Genomic DNA, 7965 nt, shown 5'->3' on the forward strand with positions numbered 1-7965 from the left:
GCAAGCAGGTACAGCTGTTGGGCAGCTCTTAGTGATCTGGTTTAGTCTTTGGTTGTCTTGTAAGGAGCAGGCAGTTGTACTCATGAAGCCTTATGGGGCCCTCTGACTGGAGAGATTCTCTGATAGGAACCCAGTGCCCTCAGTGGGCAACCCACTGCAGATTCCATGTAACCTAATGCCTTTTCTGGGTCACTTCATCCTTTCCCTGGACAATCCCCAGTGCGCTTAATGAGCAACCCAGTACAGCATCCCAGTGCAAGCCCTGGGCAAACCAGGATCCTCACTGGGCAACCTGTTTGCCAGCACTGCTGGCCCTGGGCCAACCCGTGGCCAAGCAGAGACCTCACTGGGCACTACACCAGGGTGTTGGTGCCAGCACCACAGGTGAGGAGGTTCCCAGCATCCCCAAGAGCTCCACCACGGCACAGCCTTGCGCAGCACCATGGCATCGTGCCACAGTCACCCAGTGACATCAGGAATGGTTTACTGGGGAGGGCCCTTTCCCAGTTATTCTAGGCTTTACGTGGAGAAAAGGCACCCTGTCCCGCCACTCCTGCTTTCCATGGACACACACACACGGAGTTGCCCTGCTTAGGAAAGCCATGCCTCTGGTGCCAAAGCTCTGACATAAACCCTAACTCAATGTGTTTCATGTGTACAAAGTTTAACATGCTTTGATTTCACTTGAACCACGTCTTCTCCACATGCTGCAAGGGGATCGATCTCTCTCTCTCCAGTGCCTGGAGTACCTCCTGCCCCTGTCCTTCACTGGCCTTGGTGTCTGCACAGTTTCTCACATCTCACTCTCTTCTCTGTTGGCAAAAAGCAGCTGCGTGTGCTGTTTTCCCTCTTAAATATGATTTACAGAGGCTCGGGATATGACTCGTGTGCTGGGCCTTGATCAGCGTCAGGTCCGGCCCTCAGTCAGCTGGTGTTGACTCTGTCGGGCCTAGGGCAAGCTTCTAGCTGCTGCTTGCAGAAGCCACCCCTGCAGCCCTCCCTCCTCTGCCAGAAACTTGCCACACTAAACCAAAACACACAGTTTGTCCCCAAGCAGCGACCATTTGAGCTCAGACACAAAACAACCTGCAGGCAGAGGCATTTTGCCACCAGAGAAGGGACCGAGAAGAAGCAACCAGCTGCGCAGACACCAAGGCCAGGCCCGAAGTTCACTGGGTGTATTAGTTGTGGTAGTTGTAATAAACCTTGTATAATCAATTTGTTAATCAAACCAGTAGGCAGTTAAACTATGTTAACCTCTGTAACTGAGCTGTTATGAATCACAGTTGATGTGAGGGTCCAGGATCACGATATACAGGTAGTGTAGTTATGCAGTGTAGTTATGGGAAGCAGCTCTGGGAACTAACGGCTTGTGAAGGACACGAGAGTCGGTGTCTTTTTCTTTCTTTTTCATAACAAAGGACTTACTTGTGACAGTCTCACACTATCTCTGGGAACAAGGATTCGAGGGCGGGATGGCATCCACCACTGATACATTGTTTATCCCCTTGCAACAGAAAAACTGACTCTCAAGGACATAAAGTAGCTGTGTCAGTTTGGTGAGGCTGTGCTGCTGAGACGGTTTCTTTAAGCAGCAGATAAGACTTTTCTGCCAGCCTAAACTATAAACAACGAGCAATTCAAGGCCAAAGTTGTGGCCCGAGAGACAGTTGAGCGCCTCTGAGAATCACATAGAGGAGAAAACAACCCAAAAGCAGCTGCATTTTGCCACGGGAGTGAGAAGATGTAACGAGCTGCACAGACACCAAGGCCAGGAAAGGGCAGGGGAGGAGGCAGCCCTGGTGCTGGAGAGAAAGATGCCCCTGCAGCCCCTGGAGAAACCCATGGAAAAGGCCGAGCCCCCACCTGCAGCCCGTGGAGGGGCTCCACGCTGGATGGAGCAGGTGGAGACATAGAGGAGATGCTGTGACCCTACATTGTTACAAGCCCCTGCCAGCACTTGCAGCCATGAGGAGAAACAGGGACACAGAGATGAGAGAGAGATTTGAACCCGAACAGGTTTGCTGGGGGAGGCTGGTGACCCCACAGAAGACTGGGACTGAGAGACATTGTGATTTGGGACTGCACCCATAGCAGTGACCCACGCCAGGGCAACAGGTGAATAGGTAAAGCCCTGGGGAAAGGATTCATGCTGGAGAAGTTCGTGGAGGACGATCTCCTGTGGGTGAGACCCCACGGTGCAGCAGGGGGAGGGTGTGGAATGAATGCCATCCTCCCTGGCTGAGAAGGAAACCAACTTGCAAGGGACTGACCGAAGCCCCATCTCCCAGTCCCTGCCCCCCTGTGCTGCGATCGGGGGAAGAAGGGAGTGAAATGATGACTAGAGTGAAGTCTGCTAAGAATGGAGTGGTGGGGGGAAAGTGTTTTAAGATCTGGTTGCGTCTGTTTTAAGATCCGGTCGTGCTCCCAACGCCGGTTTCTTCACTGTTCTTTGTACTGTAGTGTAATAAAGTAGGTAGTTTCTCTCTTCTTCACTTTGTGTTGAGTCTGTTTTGCCCATGTCATTGCTGACAGAATGATCTCTCCCTGTCCTTATTTTGTCTCCTGAACCTCTTAATATATATTTTCTCCCCTGTCCAACTAAGAAGGGAAGTAATAGACTGACTTTGGAGGGCGTCTGGCCTCCAGCCAGGGCTAAACCACCACACTAATACACACCTAGAGGCAATTCCTGAGGACTAGTGCAGCTGCACTGCAGTTTTTGGGGGGGTAAAACGTGAGGTAGATTTGAGGTTATTCTGTCCCTACAGAGGTCTGGATTTGCAGCAGGTGGCTTTTTGTTGTTTGGGGTTTTTTTTACCAAATACTTTCTGACTCAGAGAAAGTGGAAATCGCCTTCAGGCTAATAGAACCAGTTGTTTTTTCTTTGCACGCTGAGGTTTAGCTCCAAACTGCACTTTATTGAATGCACTTTGTAGATAGAACCTCTTCTTTTGTTACGTTGCAGTTAACTGGGGTTAGTACCAGGCTGACATCTGGCAGACAGCTGATTTTTCATGCACAGAACTGGGAAATAGTGGAAATCAGCAGGTGCTTTTTTATATATTACTTTTTAATTTTAGCTCTTCTAAAGGTGTACAGGAGGAAAGAGACACAAGGAACTTTTGCTGTTATTCAGTGTTAGCTGCGTTAAGATTTTGGCTATTTGCCTCTAAAAAAAGCAGTCTCAGATTAGTATTATCCTAAAATAATTCAATTTAAAGGAGCAGCAGAATGCTGGATCTAGTTTTACTGCATGACTAGCGTTTTTCAGAGTAGCTCATAGGAAATCATAAACATCAGGGGAATCAGGATAGATTATTTTGTCAGTCTGGCTGCCTGAACATCCAGCCTGGAGGTTTGCGCACAGCCTGTAACTGGAAGTTCTTAAAGAGCTGTGGCATCCTGGGAGGGTCTGAAGAGGAGGAATGCTGACGTCCTTGTTTGGCAGAGTCTCTGGATCCCATAAGGCAACAGAGCCCAGAGTTCCAGAACTGAACCACAGGCAGAATGAGCTCCGTGCACTGAAGTACAGGGACTGAGGGTGTTCCAGAAGCGAAAGGTGCTGAAGCTGGATGTGCGAGACTCTTTTGATGGAATGATAGGTGTATTTGTAAAGGGAGCAGCAGAGACTTTTCTGGAACATCCTGTATGGTACTCTGTGGAACTCACAGTAGAAGCAGTGCCGTAGGATAGTAGTGCATCACATGGAATTGAAATACACGCAAGCGGACTGATAGATCTTCACAAGTATTGTCTGTCAGTGAAGAATCATGGTGGAAGGGCAATTCTCCTACCAACCTTTTCCAGGTGGCAGTGCTCGATTCAGCCCTAGTCACCACCTGCTTTATTTAGCGGGTGTAAAATTGCTGCTCTCAAGGTATGTGAACCATGAAACATAAAAGAGCATCAGAAACAAAAATGGAAACTAAAGCCATGCAAATTCAGATGTGACCTGAAAGCAGTATTTGAAGAGTGAGGACACTGAGACTGGAATGAACTGGAACTGTTTAAAACTCCCTTTTGCCCGGAGCACATAGCACACATCTCAGGGGTTTGCTGCATTCGGGCTGAGAGGCAGCAGAGCCCAAGGATCCAGGCTGATGCCTGTCTCAGAAACACTTCCCATGCTGATGTCCATGGCCCTCAGAGCAAGGCCTGCAGTGAAGCGCTGGCTTCTGCCTGCCAGCCCTGGCTGGGCTGACTGGGCCTGAAAGCCCTGGCCCAGCCCTTGCAGAAGGAGTGTTCAGCTCTGCCCCTGCCCAGCAGCAGCCTGGATCTGTCAGGCAGCTCCTGACAGGAATCTCTCCTGGCTGCCTGGATCCTGCCCATGCAGGGAGCTCCAGCAGGCAGCAGAAGCCCCTGCGCTTGGCCAAGGGCCTTGCTGCCTCACGGGGACCCCAGCCTTCAGCTCAGCTTGGTCGCAGCTGGAGCAGAGACTGGGCCTGGCCAGACCCCATGGCCGCCCAGTAGCCCCATGACCCAGGCCTACAGTTCCCACAATGCCCCAGGAACCACCATGGCCGCCCAGCAGCCTCTGCTCTCTGACTCCCACCATGCCCAGGAACTATTATGGCCACCCAGCAGCCTCTGGCCCACAGCTCCCATCACACAGCGGGGCTGCTGCTTCCTGCAGTGGGACCATTAAGAGACACCGTCCCGCAGTCCGGCCCTGCCCCCGCAGGCCCCATGGCTGCCTCCCCAGGGCTGCCCCTGCCCGAGAGGGACACCAGATGGACAGAGGGACGAGTTGAAAGATGGGCAGGAAGCTGAGGGAGGAGGAAGGAGGGAAAAGCTGGGAGAGATGGCAGCAGAGGCAGAGATCAGAAAGGAGATGGAGGGGCTGTGGAGAGCAGGTGCCTTAAGAAAACTGGTGCTGAGCAGCAGCCCAGAGGAGCAGCAGGGCCAGGAGGAGGGCAGAGGGACTGGGTGACACAGGCCAGGCCAGAGAGCAGGACGGGGGGACACGGAGAGAGAAGAGGCGGAGGGGAGGAGAAAGGATTGACAGAAAACAGAGAAGGGCAGGGAGCAGGAGAGAGACGTGTGGAGAGAGGGAAACAGAGCAACAGGCTGCAGGACAGACAGACAGGGACCAGGAGGGACAGACAGGCAGTCAGGGAGAGACAACATCAGCCAGTGTCTCTGGGCCAGAGAGGTGAGGAGTGAAAGAAGAAGACCAGGCAGCAGAGACAGAGAGGGAAAGAGACAGTTCCTGGTGGGCTGCAGGCTGGGAGGGAGGAATCACAAACTGGGGGCAAGGATCTGGACAGAGCACTGTTGGGGAGATGAAAACCAGCACTGATGGGCAACCGTCCCAATTCCTGAGCTCTGGTGTGATCTTTGAAACGTCCCGTGTGCTGGAGAGCTGCTGCAGGGAGTGACAGCGACTGCAGAGCAACGCTGAGACCCGCCGGACAGAGGTGGTGACAGTGGCTGCAGAGCAGCCCAGGTGAACCAGTTCTCTTGACTGTCAAAGCTGACACCCCTAAATGTGGTAATCCCAAGAAAGGGGCACATGCACATGTCGATCGTGTTCACCTCTCCAAATCATGTTACTCGTCACCCCTGGGAGGGAACACCTAAGCCTGGGCTATAAAGGACAGTGAGGAAGTTACGCCTGGGGTAACTGCTACCAAATTCCACAGCGTTCAAAATTCTGCTGTTTCAAGCAAATCCACAAGATGAGCTTGTCCAGCTGAGCCTTGTCTCTTTTGGGAAACTTGTGCTGGTGACCTGAATTGAAAATGGCTGTGTGATCCCAGAAACCTCAAGGCTTGCCCCAGGGCAAGCCATGGTATCTATAAAGTAGAATCGTCCACTTAACAGGGACAGAAATGGGGGAAAGCAAGGCTTTTCAGGAGGCAGTGTGAGTTCTTCTTTGCTTAAGCTCTGCGTAAGTCGTGTCAGAGAGAGATCCAGCAGCAGCATGGCTTTGTTTCTACACGCTGTATTGGTAACGCAGGGAAGAGATCCCTGGGTTTCTATCTGAAAGTTTGGAATTCTGGCCTAAGAAACGTTGGTTTAGGAAATAATTTTTTGGTACCAAGATGAGTTTCACTTCTTGCAAGAAAGTTTTTCTCTGTTGTCCCTTTGGAAGCATCTTAAAGAACTGGAGTAAATCTGGAGGGATGCCCCTGCCTAGGGATAGATTAAAATGGTATTGTAATGTGTGGTGTCCCCAGTATCACTTGGTCAGTGGTGAAAATGGCCAGAAAATGGGACCTTGAAATATCCTACTCTATTTCAGGTGCTGTTGTTTTGTCCCAGAAATGAGAACTGGACAGAGAGCGCATATGCGGGCTTGCTCTTGGCATTGCAAAGTGATTTGGATATTAGACAGAGATATGGATGGATTTGGAATACCAGAAGAGAACCTATACTTGAAGTGAGGAAAAAAATAAAAGGAAAAGGTCTGTTTGTGTTGTGCTGCTTGTAAGCACAGAAAGGAGGGGGTGTGTTGTGAGGATTCTATGATGAAAACCGAGTGTGTTTGTTGTAGTGACAGCGAGATGAGAAACACTGAAGCATCAGAGTAAACTACTTTGGAAAAGAAGGATTATTGCAACTTCCAGTGTCTTTAGAGCTAGATTGGCTTTTTTTTTTTTTGTATATGGGGTATTTTACTCACATGAAAACAGCTGATCTCAGTAAAAGAATATTCCTGTTTCTAAGAAGAGGATAAAGTAGGCAATATAACGGTTGTGTTTGGTTTCAGACTGTTGATTGTTCCAGAAAGGGTGATACTGAATACAGCTGTGTTCTTAGGCATGATTGCTGCTAAGTACCAACCCTACCAGCAACCAGGGCAATGAGAATCCTGCCCAGGAACTTCCCATCTGGTTTGAAAATACCTGTGTGTGTGTGTATCTGCATGCTTGACTTGGTAGCTGTGAATAATCCTTCTGAGCTTAGGGCAACAGTTCATACCCATAAAATCATTTGCATGTAGAGCTCCAGCAGTGAGGCCAGAGCTGCAGACAGGGGAAGATGCAACGCACAGAGAGAGATTTAATATCGAGGACAAAATGAGCTCCTGCTGATGGGATTCAGTAGCTTTAGTCCATTAATGACTATTTGATTGTGCAGGACATTTTTCCCCCTGCTACCTACTTTTTACCCAGACTGGGAACTCAGAGATGGGTTTTGTATGTAGGAAAGGTTCTGTTGACTATCAGAATTAGTAATCCCTTTTTTTGTTCATATTACAATGAGGTGTTTTTTTGGTAAATGACACCATTTTAGATTTAAATGTACAAAATTATGGACCAGTTTGTGTGTAAAAGTAATGAAAGGGAGAGCAGAATGGCAAAGGGCTCCAGAGATGCTGTTATCTGACAACTGACAAATTATTTGGCACTGAAGTACTTTAAAATGCTTTTAAATCCTGTGTTTCTGGACACTGGAGTTGGTGTAACTTTCATCCCCACCAGTCAATCCTGAGGCCCACATCCCCTAGTAGGACTTTGCTTAGGAGTGACCTTCCTTTCCTAGCAGTAGGAATATATTTCCCAGTCAGTCTTTGATCTCTGTTCTGCACTGGTGCCTGCTGGGCTTGCAGTGAGGATCAGTCACTCTGCTGCCCAGCATGGCAGCCGTCCTGCTTGTCATAAACTGCAGTTGGGATTCTCAGACTGGGACTTGAGACAGCGCTTGTGTGTTTTGGTAGGAGAGTGTTTCCTGTGATCCAAAGCCCAGTCTTTCCCATTGATTAACTAAGTGGTGTTCCTGGACTTTGAGGTTAATTTCCCTGTGAAAACCAGGAGTCCCTCAGTGCAGAAAGATCAGGCAAAGATTTAGGATGGGCCTTCTAGATAATGATGAAAATATCAAAAGCAGCTAAAGGACTTTGAGTGTTCCTAATCAATTTTACAATGTATTTGTTTAATAGATGTGCAAGTAACATTTATTGAATAATGCAGCAAGAACAGCGTGCAGTGAGAACAGCCAAGTGGAAGAATGCTGAAG

Source organism: Gallinula chloropus (assembly GCF_964237585.1).
Source record: "Gallinula chloropus genome assembly, chromosome: 29".
In the NCBI taxonomy this organism is placed as follows: Eukaryota; Metazoa; Chordata; class Aves; order Gruiformes; family Rallidae; genus Gallinula; species Gallinula chloropus.